Source organism: Manduca sexta, chromosome 20 (assembly GCF_014839805.1).
Source record: "Manduca sexta isolate Smith_Timp_Sample1 chromosome 20, JHU_Msex_v1.0, whole genome shotgun sequence".
Classification (NCBI taxonomy): Eukaryota; Metazoa; Arthropoda; class Insecta; order Lepidoptera; family Sphingidae; genus Manduca; species Manduca sexta.
This window is the reverse complement of record NC_051134.1, coordinates 7,472,673-7,489,399: the sequence shown is the minus strand read 5'-3', so window position 1 is coordinate 7,489,399 and position 16,727 is coordinate 7,472,673. Positions and strand designations below refer to the sequence as shown.

General features: G+C 39.0%; 1 long non-coding RNA gene and 1 pseudogene across 1 annotated transcript; one reads left to right on the top strand and one right to left on the bottom strand.

Annotated features, from left to right (window-relative positions):
• Positions 1 to 11,159: 11,159 nt before the first annotated feature.
• Positions 11,160 to 12,455, top strand: LOC119189947 (annotated as a pseudogene).
• Positions 12,456 to 15,833: 3,378 nt separating this feature from the next.
• On the bottom strand, positions 15,834 to 16,315 carry LOC119189962. The gene is made up of 2 exons (XR_005112687.1): positions 16,209 to 16,315; positions 15,834 to 16,016 (listed from the first exon to the last, which is right to left on the bottom strand). It is a non-coding gene; the product is annotated as an uncharacterized LOC119189962 (long non-coding RNA).
• Between the last annotated feature and the right edge of the window lie 412 nt (positions 16,316 to 16,727).

The window sequence follows — 16,727 nt, the reverse complement described above, 5'->3', positions numbered from 1 at the left end:
CTTGGAGACCCATCAAACCGCAGTAGGATAAAAAAGAGGTTTTAGCCTAGTAACAAAATACCTATAAATTATAGGCAGTAAAAAAAGCAAAACAGTCCCATAATAGAGAATAGTTTAGTTAAAAAGTTTGGTAATGACAGACCCATTTTTCGTCATTATTGAGTCTTCCCTAAGGCAGGGCGCGGAGCCAATTTTCGGCTCGTCTCGGCCAATTACCGTCAGTAATCTGTCGATGTGTCTGCGTCGGTAGCCGCGGTGACATTTAATATAGGCTTCGCGGAACGTACTTAAGCAAACGATGCTTTTCCTGTTTTACTAAGTATGTCGCTTGATCATAATATACTTTTAAACAGAAATCTATTCCCATAACGTGGGTTCAACATTCGCTTGTTTAAAATTATTAAACAAGCGAATGTTAAAAAAAGTCATAGAAGGAGGATGTGGTATATAAAAATAAAATCGAGTTGAAAGTACCTCAATTAATATCAGTTAAACGGAAGTCATCGTGTCGTGGTGGTGCATTACGATATCTCAACTCTATAAATAAGATTTTTTACATGAATTTTTCCGCAGTGGGCCGTGTGGTGAAGGCAGCCACTCGCCTCAACCACTCGTCACTCGCCGCTAAGTGCCCTATCGTGTTGTCCGCTATCGAGTTTGTTTTGCTCCACTCGCTCCTGAGCCGCATCCCTATCACCTTGTTAGTTAAGACTAATGTGTTTCGTGTTGTGGATAACGTTACTCACGTTCACAGTACTTATTCTATATAACTGAGTTTTGTTTGCGGCGCCTTCCACGTGAATGTCTTTTGCGGGAACACGAGTAAGTCCTAGAAGATCTGTATCTATAGTTTTCTAGTATGAAAGTACTTTTGTACAGGCAAGCACGTACAAATTGTATCATCAGCATTTTACACCATTTGAATTGTCATAGTATCATAATATTTTCCAGTCAGTTCGCATTCGGTCATCAATCATTCCGCGCGTACTCATTATCATTGTATCAAAGTATTTCAATATATCAATTTTCTATCAAAAAAGGACTTTCTCTCATTCTCGCAAACAATAATATCATTCTCTCATAAAGATACTGTACGCGCCGTACAACTTAATAAGTGTCTTTTTTTGCTCATAAACTTTCTTTGTCTACCTAAAAAACAAGTCAATCCGTTGTTGTATATAAGAAGATGAAGAAAAATATACACTTAAATATTAAAAATAAAGTAAAAATGTCTTAGCTTTCGTGTGTATGCTTATGTTAGATAGCGATGAAATAACAGATAATGTAGAGAGCTCACAAAATGAAATAAATTTATGTGTTCTATTCTTAGTATTCTGTTGTTTGGTTAAACAAAAACGGTTAACAAAGGATTTTAATTCAAATATCACAAATGAGACGCCCAAAATTGGAATTTCTACCCGCAGGCTTGTCTCTACCCTATTATGGGACGGAAATAACGAACCAGTACAGAGGTAGCTGTCGTGAGTAACTCTGAACTTTTTTATACTCCAATAATATTGAGTAGATGATGTTCAAGGCGGTGCCCTGACTTGGCTAACGATCGCTGCCATTTGGCAACATCTGCGATCGACAGCTTAACGTGTTGGTACGTGTGTAGTACACGCGGCGCGGCCGTAGAGGTGCGGTCGGGCGGTCATCAATCACCGACACCGCACATTACTGCTGCAATCAAACACCTCGCCGTGACGCCAAACTACTTACACCAACTACACGTTCCTGCAACAAACAATATCAGTGCTCTATTAAATTATCCTGGGTCTCTTACGCTAATGACTGCTTATCACCGTAATTCGGGCTCCAACACTACATATTGTTGAATTATGATTGAAATTTTTATGTAAGATTGTCCTCATTCCTATACAAGGGATAATCCCATGTATAACCACAATCTTGTTGTTGAAGGCACTGCACGATGCAAACGCTTAACTCCTTGTACTTATTTGCTCCGTTGTCGCGAAGTTTCCAAACATAATTAAGCTGTGAACCTCTTTACTCCCGCCCCGCTGCCCTCCCCCGCACAGCGCCCGCACCACAAATGATTATTGAATTTGATTACATTTGTGTGTAGTAGAACTAATTTAGCGGTGCATTAGCGGCTTCGGTCGCCGCTGCGTCGCGTCTCGAACTAAACTTTGGCGACACTGTCGCGCAGAGTGCGGGCGATGGCAGGACTGAGGGCTGTCAACAAAAATATTGGATATGTTTTATGAGTATAATGAGTTTGAACGATTTTCTGCAATCCAAGTTTCACAATAAAAATATTTTTTTTGGATACAATGGGTATAAAAATGTCATTAAACCTTCGAGTAACAATACCACTCTAAGCATTGAACAGTTTAACACATTCGGTTTTCGCTTTCAACTATGCAGTTTAATTGGAAGTATTATCGAAGCATGCGCAGCGGAGCATGTAACGAACGCGTCGATACACGAACGTCGTTCGAGCTTCAATCATTGTGTTGTCAGTGACTTCATTTTGTAATGGCACAGTAACGAAACCGCCCGCCCGGCTCGTATGTCTGTGGCTGATCCCTTACTCGTCGTCGAAGCCACGTTAAATTATAATTACCAGAGCGTAATCCCCGCGGCTCGGCGCGAGGCCATTAGCTTTCTACTTTGTGTACATGTGTAAAGTGATGTTCAGTAAAGCGCAGTGATCACAGGATCAAGGTCTATACTTTGAGGGGAAACTCACTTCAGTAAACAGAAAACACTTTGCGCCTGTGATTGTTTCGTGTGGGGTCTTGCATGTTGGAAAATCATAGAAAGAACAGTCAAATATAAAACTATCCTCAGTTTTTTGTTGTTGTATTTGAATTGAATATCCATCGTACTAGTTTTAGCGCCACAAATAAAAACGGTCCATAATAGAGGATCGTATAGTGAATTAGCATCGTGTCGGCGTGTCGGTGGGTCGAAGAGTCGCCGCGTGAATACGTAAGCGGTGAGCTACGCGGCGCGGGCGGCGCTCGATAAATACGCGGCCGCGGGACGTGCGAACACGGTTGACCCCGTGGGACGTTCTATGGCGACGTATGCTCTGCATAGCTCATCAACACCATAGTTATATAAGGGAGGCGTAAGGCACCAGAGGGGTGAGCGGTGTAATCGTTGGGTCGACGAGTCGCAAGCGCGGGAACTGCAAGTTTACCACGCACACCGCCGTGGTTCGTGAGCTTGTCCTAAAGCGAGGCAATCACGTTCCTATTCCGATTAGAGTGTTTTTCAGTAGTGAGTTTCATAAAAGAGTATTGCACGGCTCGAGTTGATACGATGACGATCCCTTTCCGAGTTGATATGTGTGCTACGTGTACCTTTAGACGGATACGGCACGCTTCTAGCATGCATTTGAGCACATAGTCAACACTAGTGACGCTTCTACCTTTATAACGGACATATTAAGTGCATTAAATTTTCAAGTGGATCGAGGCACGCTCATAGGATCTTTAGTACTAACAAAGTTAATTGATTCAAGTTTTAAGAGTTGAAATATATTTTCTTCAACACATAAATGAATATTACACGTTGTTATTTATTGTTTTAAGTGAGGTCGGTGATCTGCATACATCCTGGATGAAGATATTCATTAAAGGAACAGGGTTGCAGGAACGCTAAACAGAATCTACCCGTTCTTTTGTAGCAGTAGGCGCTGAAAATTCTCATTGGTACAAAGAGCGCGTTTGACTACAAAATAATGAATTCAATTGACTCGTTAAAACGTACCGAGGCCCGACACGAGTCGCTTATCTGCAAATGAAACGGTTTCAAAAAGTATTTGTTCGTGCTAAAATCACTAAGTGTGGGTAATCTCGCTGGAATCCTCATTTATCTGTCACTTGGCCGTTAGCACTGGGGCCTTATTAAAATAAGCGGCGGGCGCGGGCGGGCGCGGTGTGGGCGCTGTCGACTATTGTTTCTTGCAGCTATCTTGTATGACCATCGTCTATGATATTCAATTTACTTCTTGCACCCTACAAACGGTATTAGTTGTCAGTATCTCGATAGCGAAAGAGGCTCTTAGACTTCAGATATTAAGCTCGCTTTTGTTTCTAGATAACTATATAGGTATTAGGTATTATGGAATTTGCTAGCATATTGAAAACAAAATATTTGGTGTAACAGATTTTGTCACAAAAGTCCAAGTACGATTATAAATTTCTCAGTCTAGATTAGCTCTAAGCGACGCGTTCTGGCGCGATGGGCCTCCATGATGATGAAGTAGAAGAAGGACTTTGTATACTTTTTTATAAATAACACTTTAAATGGAAGAAAAGCATAGTACTAATTATTTTTAGCATTGTGGCTGGCAAATCTATTTCCGCTCCATTGTATATATAGTTGTAACCGTCGAAATCCACTGGCAGGGCAATGTACTCGTATATCTGAGCGGGATCCGTCGGTGTTCGCATCGGTCAGCTGTCGACTCCAATACGAGACGTGTTCAATTTGTACGCCGGCGCTCACATCCCGCAGCGGGATGTAAACCAAACCGAAAGAACGTTAATATTAGTCTACAGGTAGTACTAGTAATGAACGGAATTTGTTTTAGGTAACAGGAACTAAGGCCGGTACTTTAAAAAGCTGTCATCGCTTTTCATACCAATTTAAATGCTATAAAGTTAGGTTAATGAATGAAGTCACACGGCGTGAGGTATGGACTGTAGGTGTGAATTACGAACTCTAAGTTTTTGGAACAAAAAATGTCTTTGTCTAGCTCTGAGCTGCAGAACGAAAACTTTCTGTAGGTAAAAAATCATCGCTCTAAAACCTTGTGGCGTTGAATCCATTCGCGAGGGAATGTGAACGCCGATTAATCATAAAAATTTGAAGAGCAGTTTCTAGAAACTATTTTCTCCTTGGAATTAAATTACATTAAATCGACATAAATATTAGTGAGTGGCTATTAACGAAGTATTTATACGACGTAATATTGTACATAAATAAACCTAAACTCTTCTTCATCCGAACTCGCAAAAGGTTCTAAAGAGTAGCTTATTTTATTTATTTACTTGACTTAATTAAAACGGTTTGTACCAATTACATTAATTTAAAATAAAGATGAACTCAGAATATTATAATATTATGTACAAATGTCAACAAATTAAAATAAAGATAACATAAAGTAAAATAAAATGAAGTACTAAATGTTTTGAATATGTTATAAAAATAACGTGATCCTATCACCACATTGGTAGAAGAACAGCGCATAAAAGATGTTATATAGTTGGAAGCCTGACTAAGATTCTTAAATCGCGTAAAATTTGTGTCACTTTTCTATTAAAAATACACACCACTATGTCGTCTGATAACGCCGAGTCAAGCCTTGTGATACGTGGTCTGTGGTTAGTTTCGAGTTCGGTAAACCTGCACTTTATGTAATATTTCTCTACACCATTATCATAAACTCAGCAAGCGTTTACTCCCATTCTCATTGTTTCCTATGCATCAGTGATACAGCTATTCTCACAATTGGTGTATTCTTCAATTATGTACACAGACAAATATTCGTCGAAAAGTCCATACCATATAGGAAGTTTGTATTGTTATAGGGCGGGGAATGGACTCTTGAATACACTTAACAGAGCCCAAAACAATTGTAAAATATTATGGTATCTTGTTAAGTCTATTATTATACAAAGAGTACGTGTGGTTAAACTACTTCATACTCGTCTATTTATATATAACGCTGGCAGAACTGACAGAAGCTGGCAAAAGACGGTAATAACATTATGTATGTAGACTAACATTTTCATTGATAGTATTGATGTTCCTATACTATATATATACTTGAATTCTTATATATAAACTGATATTAGATCTTTTTTTATACAACTGAATAACAAGTTTTACGTTTGAATACTTAACACTCTAGAACTCTGAGTTGGAAATTGCATGCTGTCATAATTCGCAATAAGCTCGTCATTCTGGTATATTATTGCGTTATAAATGTAATTTCTCAGACTACAATATATTTCCAACCTGAACAACAACGCACTGCCCTGCCGCGGCCCGGACTCGCCATTTTGTTTTATATTGACTCATTGAATTATCAATGTATAATAGACGACCGACCGATCATTTTGTTGCATCAGCCTTAAAATTTATAATCTAAATTATATTGACCGAGATCTATGATAAAATATGAAATGAAAATATTATGTTTGTAAATGTAGGCGTATGCACGCTGTACACCGTTTCATAGTTTTTATAAATTTTTTAGTATTATTGTTTTTTTTCGTTAATTTTTAGTTATTGCTAAATATGTATATTTTATGTGGATTTTCTCCGCACTTTTACGGCGATGTGCGTGTATTAGCTTATATAATTAATCAGACTTTGTATAGAAAAGACTTATTAAAAAAATATATATTTAATAACAATATTATAAAAGAATGGACAATTGATGACAAAAAATAAAGCCCGGAGTTTCTTTCTTCCCTTCTTCTTCGGGTAGTCATCGCTTAGGTAGTTAATGAAAGGCTGGTAGGTTAGCTAGGTTAGGGCTTTTATTGTCCTCACCGGTGAGGATCGCGACGCGTTTCTCCCTTATTGCCTATTCAAAAATACATATATACATCATTTTATTTCTTCTTCCCTATCAGCCCGAGCTGGCCTCTTTGTTTACTAAGTATATTTTTCATTTATTTTATTTTCAATATAGATTGTCTTTATTTATATAAGCTAATCTAATTAAGTAATAATTAAATGTTCTCATGTACCTTGACTTATCATAACTGCAACCATGTTCGCCTACGTGATGAATAAAGCATTTTTATTTTATTTTATTTTATTTTATTTGAGACTCAAAGTTAAAATCCCCAAATCCATTTCTTTGCATATTATTTTCGTTAAACGTTGTTAACAGTGTATAAATGCGTTGTTCTCAATTCGATTAAAGCTAATGTTAATACCGTTTGATTGTGCTAATATTGCTCGTTGCGTACAACCGTAGGTAATGTTATGTTCATTTAATTTTAACCGAGGCCTGCTCGGGACCCGCGGCGCGAATTAACTTAAACGAGAATAAATATCTGTTTAAAGATTATAGTTTTCGGGCTTGCTAATTAATTGGAAGAATTTAATTTTTTCTCAAAATAAGTTGCCTCAAATAGTTAGTTGTGTATTTTTTTGAATAGAATTTAAATCATAGAGATTGATCCATTAAGGTACAGTGTCATGAAGTCCCGTTTTAGTGTACTCGAATACATAAAGTGCTTGTTTAAACAAAATGTTATTTTGTTTACTTTTATTTGAGGCACTGGTACACACATGTGTTTGCAGCGGGACTCTATACCTAAAGTAATTAGCAGTTCGGATATCTCTGGCCTCTGGCAAATGAAAGAAAGTGACCCTGTTATTTAAATTAGCCTGACGTCCGCAGAGATAATTAAATAACTCAGTCACGAGACTGCCGGTTCATGTGCATCTCCTTTATAAAAGCGATAAGAATCTATAGATATACGAAAGCATTTCATGTTTGAGAGGTAAGTGTACATATTCAGTTTTGAATTCATATTATATTTATCGAGATTATTTTATAACATCGAGTAATATAACATCTTATAGGCAATAATACATTTTCTAGAATCATCTGCATTAAGTACATACTAGCCTTTGCTCGCAACTTCGCCCGTGTAAAAGAGTTTTCCTGGGATAAAAGTCCCTCTATATATTAAAGATAAAACGTAGCCTATGTCCTTCTTAGAGTATCAAACTATCTTCATACCATATTTCACCGAAATCAGTTCTGTAGTTTTTAAATTTATCGCGTTCAGACAGGGAGACAGATGCGACGGGGAACTTTTGTTTTATAACATATTCTTTAGACCTTTTTAAGAGATGTTGGCACAGACTTGTTTACTATATTTTTTGTAAGTAACATTGTATTCATCTATAATTGTTATAATATTAGTAATTAACCTAACTAAAGTATATTGGAGATATGAATATATTTACCTGTCTCAATAAATAAATAAGTGCTTGTTTGCATGGTTTCCAATTAGTAGACACCGCGCGGTACATTAGCGGCGTGTCCCGCGGCAAACATTCACGCGCTCGCGTCCCGCGGTACCCACGCGTGTTTGTTCCGTCGTATCGGAAGCCGCCCGCGCCCTCCCAGCCCGCCGGCCACTTCAATAAATGATTAATAAATATATTTGTATAGCCGAGCGTGCTATCTCGTATCAATGTAAAGCCAATACGTACCAAACACTCTGTTTAAATGTGGAAATCTATCCCACATAGTACTTACTTGTGCTGAGTATTTTAGTAAATACGCATAATAGTAGGTACATACACACTATAATACACTTTAAAGTCAGATTTAGGAAGTTATGTTGAATTCACGAGCATTCTGACCTAGTTGTTAACCGAATGGTTGGTTTCCTAAACAAAACTTTGTTCATCTACTAAAACAGCGTATTGATTTACAACCTTCCTAAGAGCATTGCCATCAAAATCGGCTTGGCGAGAAGCGGTATGGAAGCGCGTTTCTAATGCTACGTACGCGGAGTAGCGACGAAGCTCTCCGCACCGTTCTGTCTCAGGCATACTTTCTGTTCCCCATATACCTTTCCGTGTCATCTGATCTCCGCTGTCGCTCACCTCTTGGGGGACGATTTGTGGCGTGCTTCGTACAATTGTTCTTGCCGCTTGCCGCGCAGCGTCGCGCTAAGTTCAGACCAGTAACTTCGTGGCACGGCCCATATGCAGAAAGCCGCCAGATACGTAAACATAAACTACGGATCAAACATTGAGCACACGATAACTTCATTACCTCTGTCATGCTATGCACTGATCCGAGTCTCCAGTCAAACTACGTTATACCAGTAACTCGCATTTATCACAGGCAAGTGACGTCATATATAGACATAATGTGTATCGGATTTATTAAACGAGTTCGATGCTTTTTGTTGAGTATCAAAGCACTGAAGGAGTGCACCCACTTCTCTTTAAAACCAAGAGTGGTGCTCGAACCCTCGTTAGTGCGAGGGTCAAGTTCGCCAAGGATAAAAACTTCATGATTCCCAAAATAGAATATTTCAATATCTTGGATCAATCCGAGATTATCCATAACAATAGAACACGTCCTAGTCTGTAGTGTTCCTTACAATTGGTATGGTCTTACGCAATGGAAAGAACTAGTATTTTAAAAACAAATTTGCTGCTACACTTTATGCCAGTTTTCATACGCAAATTACCAAGGCGGTTATGAATTGCCATTATCAGCTAACCTTCCTGCTCCCATTTCTTCTGCGAAGGCTGTCAACCGCCATGGATTATAATCCTTGTCGTGGCTGGACGGCAATATTTGCCCTTGTCAATAACCAGGAACAGCGGCTTAACTCCTGTCCGGGGACGATCGGAAAATATTTCGCACGTACGAGCCGACGCGTGACTGCGTTTATTTTATTTATTTCCCGTAAATAGTCTTCAATATAGTATATGTATTTGTCGTGTGATAAATGCTGGTAATCCTAATATATAAAAATAAATAAAATTTAAAGACATTAGGAACCCACTATTGTGGCTTATGTACATATGCCACGTTCAAATATCAGTTTGAGTTTATCCAATTTTGAATAAGCCGTTATAATCGTGTTGACGGGAAGAGATAATCATCTTTAGTCGGTCAACACTCTAACTGGAGGCGCTCCACCTTCCACCAGGTACAGTGTGGCAGATTTGCCGTGTCCGTATCGGAAGGTGACTACTCAGTGTCATGCAGGACAATATGGAGGCTCTGAGAGATGTTACTGTTTATTATTCATATGTTTATGGCGCTTAAAGACTTGGTCATATTATATAATAATACTAAAATCCCGTACAAATTCCCTAGCCAAAAATAAAAATTCGTAAAACTACGAACCAGTCAAAAACCCTGGTTATTTTTCGCTCTCAATTGATGCAAACGTCATTGAAATGCTGTAGTATTATTAACCTAAAAAACTCTGGCCCAATGAAGCGTAATTATACCGTGAACATCCTGACGAGTGGCGCGGCCCTGCGCTCGCGCGCGGATCGCGCTTCCAGTTCTCACTAATATTTGACCGGACATAAGTATTTCCCCACTCGTGCCGTACGTAATTGGCGTAGGGTGCGGGGAGCAGTGGGTTGCGGGAGGAGAGGGGCGGGAGGGGCGCGCGGTGACCGGCGCGCTGAATTCTTCAGCCGCGAACAAATATTTTTATAGGATTACACAAATGAGTGCGCGGCTATCTGCCGCTTGTTTTATTGGCAAATCTGGTGTGTGAGTAGTGTGGCTTATTGTTGGTACATTTAGAAACGTTGACGGGACTAAGTGCGCAACTCTTTGCGATAATGTCATTTGTATAGTAAAACAAGTTTTATGTATGAATTTAACGATGACATTAAAGGTATAACTTTGATCCCATATTTTAATTAACTAATGGGTACTTATAATAATATATTAAGGGATTTTTTATTATTATTTTATTTTAGATCCGAGATCAATTTTATACTATGCAAAGATAAATCTTGATGTCAATAATCCCTGGAGCGTTATTTCAAAGCCAGCTTTTTACTCGTCGATCCACTGAAGCTGTTCTTCCATTTATGTAATATAGGTACAAAGCAATTTCTATAAATCTTTGTGTTGATTTTTTATCACCATATTTTATAGTAGTTAAGTATCCACATAACAAGTCAAGCAACGTAAAATGAAGTATGGTTGTGTTGTCGGGCGCGACACGACGCAGGTGGTCCACGAACTGACGGCGGAATAGTTTGCAACTTGTCCGCCTTAGACACCTACAGCGGGTACATCCTAATAACCTTGTAAACTATTGTTACCCTGTACAAGTTCCTAACTTCGGTTTTGCAGGTTCGGTATATCTTCTCAACGGTCTAGACTAATGGCAGCGTACTATCGGCATGCTGGTGAGTGACGTCACGGACGGCAAACTAGTTTAAGCTGGTCGCGGTTGTTTTATTGAGTAAAATAATATAAAACGTTTAATTTAACCAGTTTATTGCATGAACAGTTCTCCACAGTATTATTCGCATCATATAATGTTATCTGAAGTTTTAGTGCAGTGACTAAGGTTTAATCTGGAATTTTATTTTAAAACTATCACAGTGAACCTAAATCTACCCGACTCGGCAGGAAAAACAAAAATACGTAAATAAATAACTATAAATACTTGGAGTGAGTGATTCGTGAGCGCGCGCCCTAAGTTTCGATCGCTGTGCGCATCTTATGGTGTTTACAATCACACTAACACCATATTATTATATAATAGTACACTTTTGCAAGACTATAAGCACAGCGCCATCTAGTGATACTCCTTAATACGTCTTAGTGCAATCGATAACCATGCCGTCAATTAGATGTGGCGGCTGCGCTAAGTTCTTGTCACCGGCAGAGGGCGTTAAATGCAGTATATGCAATGCTGCGTACCATCGGTCGTGTGTAGGTTTGCCGAGAGGTACGTCAATCACGTCGTGGCGCTGCCCTGAATGCACCAAAAATGACCGGCGGGATAACAAAGCGGAAACACCGGTGCGTGGGAGGGCAGATATGGGACACAGCTCTGATGACCTAATGAGCCCGGGAACAGTAGGCCATGCTGAGAATGATATGGTGGCATCACTCTCTCCTGCCGTGGCAACGGAGCTGCGACGATTTAAGGAGGAACTGTGTGCTGAATTTCGCTTAATGCGGCATGAAGTACTGCAATTGCGTACAGAGATGGCCGAGCTGAAGGATTCTCTTAGAGGATGTGCTGAGCATATGAACAGCCTAGAAGCAAGGGTGGATGCTTTAGAGCACAAATTAAGCGAAAAGGCATCTGACAAGAGTCCATTGGAAGGTGTCGTAGCTGAGCTAAAATCTCAATTAAATGAGCGGGATCAGGAGCTCTTACTTAATGATGTCGAGGTGACCGGAATACCAGAAAGCCAAGAAGAAAGCACCCTGCACCTTGTAAAAGGTTCTCTCCAATAAACTGGGCGTCGCTATTGATGAGAAAGACATCGTACATGTCGAGCGCATCGGTTCTACTCGACGTAACCGGGAGGAACCTTCTGAAGGAACTTTCAATCCCGCTGCGCAGCGCCCACGGAGTTTAGTCGTTCGCTTTGCGCGCCGCGCGACTCGCGATGCATTACTGCGAGAGGCACGTGTGCGCCGCGGCTTTAATACGAGCGAGCTTGGCTTTGGCGGTCCGTCGAGACCGGCGCACCGAGTCTACATAAATGAGCGCTTAACTCGTACGAACCGTCACATATTTTACAAGGCCCGTCAAGCCGGTAGTACTCACAACTGGCGGTACGTGTGGACCAAAGGGGGCAGGGTGTTCGCTCGTAAGGAGGATGGCCGTAAAGTTGAACGTATCACTTGTGAAGATGACATAAGTCGAATTTTGGATAGCACTCAGTTGGTCCTGCCGATATCTAAAGGACAGTATATGTGATTGTTTAATTTTATCATTATTTGCATTTTATCTTATGGCTTTGTGTAGACATCTAGATCAAACTGCTAATATTACTAGTTTTTCAACACTTTGTATTTATTTACCTATACATATTAGTCATATTAATTTTTATCTCACTTTACACTTTACAATACTCTTTATTATTATACATTATAAAACCAATAAATTAAACTATTTACAACTACAATTAATAAACTATTTACAACTACAATTAATAAACTATTACATGGTATTAATTATTTACAATTTTAACAAACTTATATTTATATTTTTATGGCGTTTTCTATTTTGTATTAATACAATCGTCTTCGGGTACGAGCAATGATCAAAAATAAATTTCTAAAAATTGGATTGCTTAATGCGGGTTCCCTTGGTACAAACCATGACAATTTTGTAGCAGCAGTGGTTAGAAATGATATTGACATACTAGCGATAAATGAGACCTGGCTAAGAGCAGGTGAGGAGGGCCGTGCTCCTGCCCTGCCGGGCTACCGCCTGCGGCATTCCCAGACCGCGCGAGTTGCGCTCGCGGGGAGGAGGCGTTGGTTTCTATGCTAAGCGTGACATCAATCTACGTGACCTAAAGAACCCAGCAGCTCCAGCGCATTGTTCAGTTGAGCAAATGTGGTTCACTCTGAACCACAATGGCAAGAAGCTGGTTATTGGCACAGCGTATCGGCCACCTTGGTTGGATACTGACCAATTTTTAGACGCTATAACAGATTCTATCAGTTCATTCTCCAACTATGACAATTTAATTTTATTAGGTGATTTTAATATTAATTTATTTTGTAATGATGACATTAAAACAATAAAATTTATGGCATTCCTATCCTGTCTTAGTCTTTCTCAGCTAGTCACTGAGGCGACACATTATACTGAGACTAGTCAGACGCTCATCGATGTTGTTTGCTCCGATCTAGCCACAAAAAAGGTGACTGTAGAGCATGTTGGTTCTCTCTATGGACATTGCCTTGTAGTTTGTGAATTTCTTATTAAACGCGAGAAACCTACTCCACGTATAATTACATATAGATCTAAGAAAAATATTGACTTAGACGCGTTTAACGCAAATCTGCAATCTATTAGATGGGACCTAATATCAACACTAGACAATGTTAATGATGTTGTTGATGCTCTAAACTCTAGTATTATTGCACTATTTAATCTGCATGCACCTTTAAGATCCGTTATCATCAAAGACCGTTCCTATCCATGGATTACAGATACCATAAAACTAATGATGAAGTTGCGAGATGAAGCTTCAGCAGACTATAATAAGAACAGGTGCGGCATCAAAAAAGAATATTATAAAACCTTAAAATCCCTTGTTAATAAGGCACTCTTCTTCGAAAAGTCAGCATATTTTAAACATCACATAAATAGTAAAATAAACAAGCCCCAGTTACTATGGAATAATCTTAAAACTACCTTACTTCCAAAAAATAATATTGAATTACCTTCCCTATTTAATAACCCAAATAGCATAAATAACCATTTTTTAAATATTCCGGGTAACTCTGATGTCAGCATTTCGCAACTTACATTCTTTGAATGCCACAAATTTAGTGATGCTACCTTTCACTTGAAAGCAGTTAGTCTGGATTCTATAATAAAAAATTTTAAAAAATTTAAATCGAACGCTGAAGGTAGTGACCTTATAAGTCTAGATATGCTTATTATGACATTTCCTTATACTATTAATATTATTAAAGACCTTATTAATTTGTCCATCACTACATCAATATTTCCTGATGTTTGGAAACTTGCGATTGTGCGTCCTCTACCCAAGCAATCAAATCCTTCAGAATTTAAAGATTTACGACCAATAAGCATTTTACCGTGTCTATCTAAAGTTATGGAGAAAGCCATTTGTGAACAATTAGTCGATTACCTTGAAAATAATAATATTTTGCCTGAGACACAATCTGGTTTTAGAAAAGGTCGCAGTACAGTGACAGCTATGCTTGATGTAACGGACAACATATTATGTTCTCAAGATGAAGGTATGTGCACACTGTTAGTATTATTAGACTTCTCAAGGGCTTTTGACTGTATAAATATTAATCTCTTACAATCTAAATTATCTTATTACGGTTTTGACTCAAACGCCTTAAAATGGTTTAACAGTTATCTAAGTAATCGTTTTCAGTATGTCAAGCTTGGTCGCAATGATGGATCTTCGCTTACATCGGACAAAGTGCCCATTACTAGAGGAGTGCCGCAGGGTTCCATATTGGGCCCAATCTTGTTTATACTGTATACATCTGACATTACCATGCACATTAGACATTGCAAATTCCATATTTATGCAGATGACATCCAAGTGTATATCTCCTTCAAACCAACGGAAATGGATAGTGCAATAACTAAACTGAATGAGGACCTTTCCAGTATTGCAAATTGGTCTACATCCAATTGCTTACTGCTTAATCCGGACAAAACAAAAGTACCTGATGTTTGGCAGCAATCATCAACTTCGTATCTTAAACCCATCACTAAATGTCAACCTTTTGGGCAAGCCGATTGAGCGTGTATATGAAGCTCGCAATCTGGGTTTACATATGGATAGTGATTTGCGTTTTGAAAAGCATGTTGCACACTCAATAAAAAATTGTTTTTATAAATTGAAGGTCTTATATAAAATGAAACCATATCTTCAGGAAAGTTTGCGTGTGCAGCTTGCAGAATCCCTTATTCTATCGAAATTAAATTATATGGACACGGTTTTTGGTCCACGTTTGCTAGCTAGGACAATGACGTTTTACAAATAGACGCGTCATACACTAACAAAATTGCACATAAAAACAGCGCAGTATTTACTATAGACACAGCCCTAGCGGCTCGCGTCGATACGGCCCGAGTGTGCCCGAGTATGCTCGAATGAGCCCGAGCGTCGACCGCCCCGTCGCCATGACGGTCGAATAAAATGCATTTATTAGTTAAAAATAAGTTAAATAGTGTATACCTATTACTAACGTATGAAATGAAACGTTTTTTTCAATCACAGTTGGAGTATAATGTGTACATCGTCTAAAAACACAGGAAGGCATTTTATTTATAAAAATACTAAAGTTAGTAAGCCGACTAGCGGCGACAGTGGTTGGAGGTTGACTAAGTGAATGTCGGGCAATTACCTTACTTTGGTCTTGCCAGTATTGAGCTCGGACAACGTATCTATGTAATAAAAACATCTTAGAGCTAGGACACAAAGGCTAATTCAACGAGTGCAAAATGCTTGCGCCCGTTTTTGCTTTAATATACCATTACGAGCACATGTCTCACCTTATTTAAATAAACACTTCATTCTTAAAATGAAACACAGGCGCAAACTTCATCTTGCGTGTCTTCTTTTTGAGGTCTTGAAACATAAAGCACCTGGCTATCTTCATAGTAAGTTGTCCTGGGTATCATGTCGCAAGTCATATTATGGGCCCCGGCAGTGTGTAAAACAGCTTATCACTAGACGTCATAACTCTGCCGCTTTCAGAGGCAGCTTCCGCTATGTTTCTACCAAGTGCTGGAACAACATCCCCCCACCTATAAAGAATTTGAAATGTGTTCACAGTTTTAGAGTGAAGTTAAAAAAATTCATTCTTGATCATCAAATAGCTCAGGAGCGATTGAGACATGATACTAGCGCCATATAATATAAAATATAAATAAATTATCGTTTAAACTTCTACCTTAGTATTTATTTCATTAATATTTATTTATATAATTATAACTTACATACACCTATTATAATTAACCAATACACCTCGGAAATGAAAAAAAAAATCAAATGCGGGTTTGCGCGCGAGTCGCTTTGACGAAGTGACATGAGCGTACGCATGAAAAGCCCCGCTCGACTGGCAAGTGGCAACGTCGCGGCGGCGCGGCCCAGAGGGGAAGCGCTGAGGGGGCGCGGATGTAATGGTGCGCTCGCGATGCGTACATACTACATACATACCTTAGATAGCATAGCGGGCCGCTATTAGCGGCCGCGCCGTTGCGTCCTGCGCGTGCTTCGTTATACTTTTAATTTAATTTAACTTAATTTAATTTCAATTATAACTTAATCGGTACAAAAATTTATTTACTTACCTTTGTGATCTGGATGTCTACTCATTCCCCCATGCATTTTGGTGCAGTTTTAGTTTTGTACTTTTAGTTTTGTTATTTTTTTTATGCCTTTGGCGCCCGTGACATCACGAAACGGCCCAACGGAAGATCAGCGCTGGTTTTTATCAGCATATGCTGAGCTGGGTT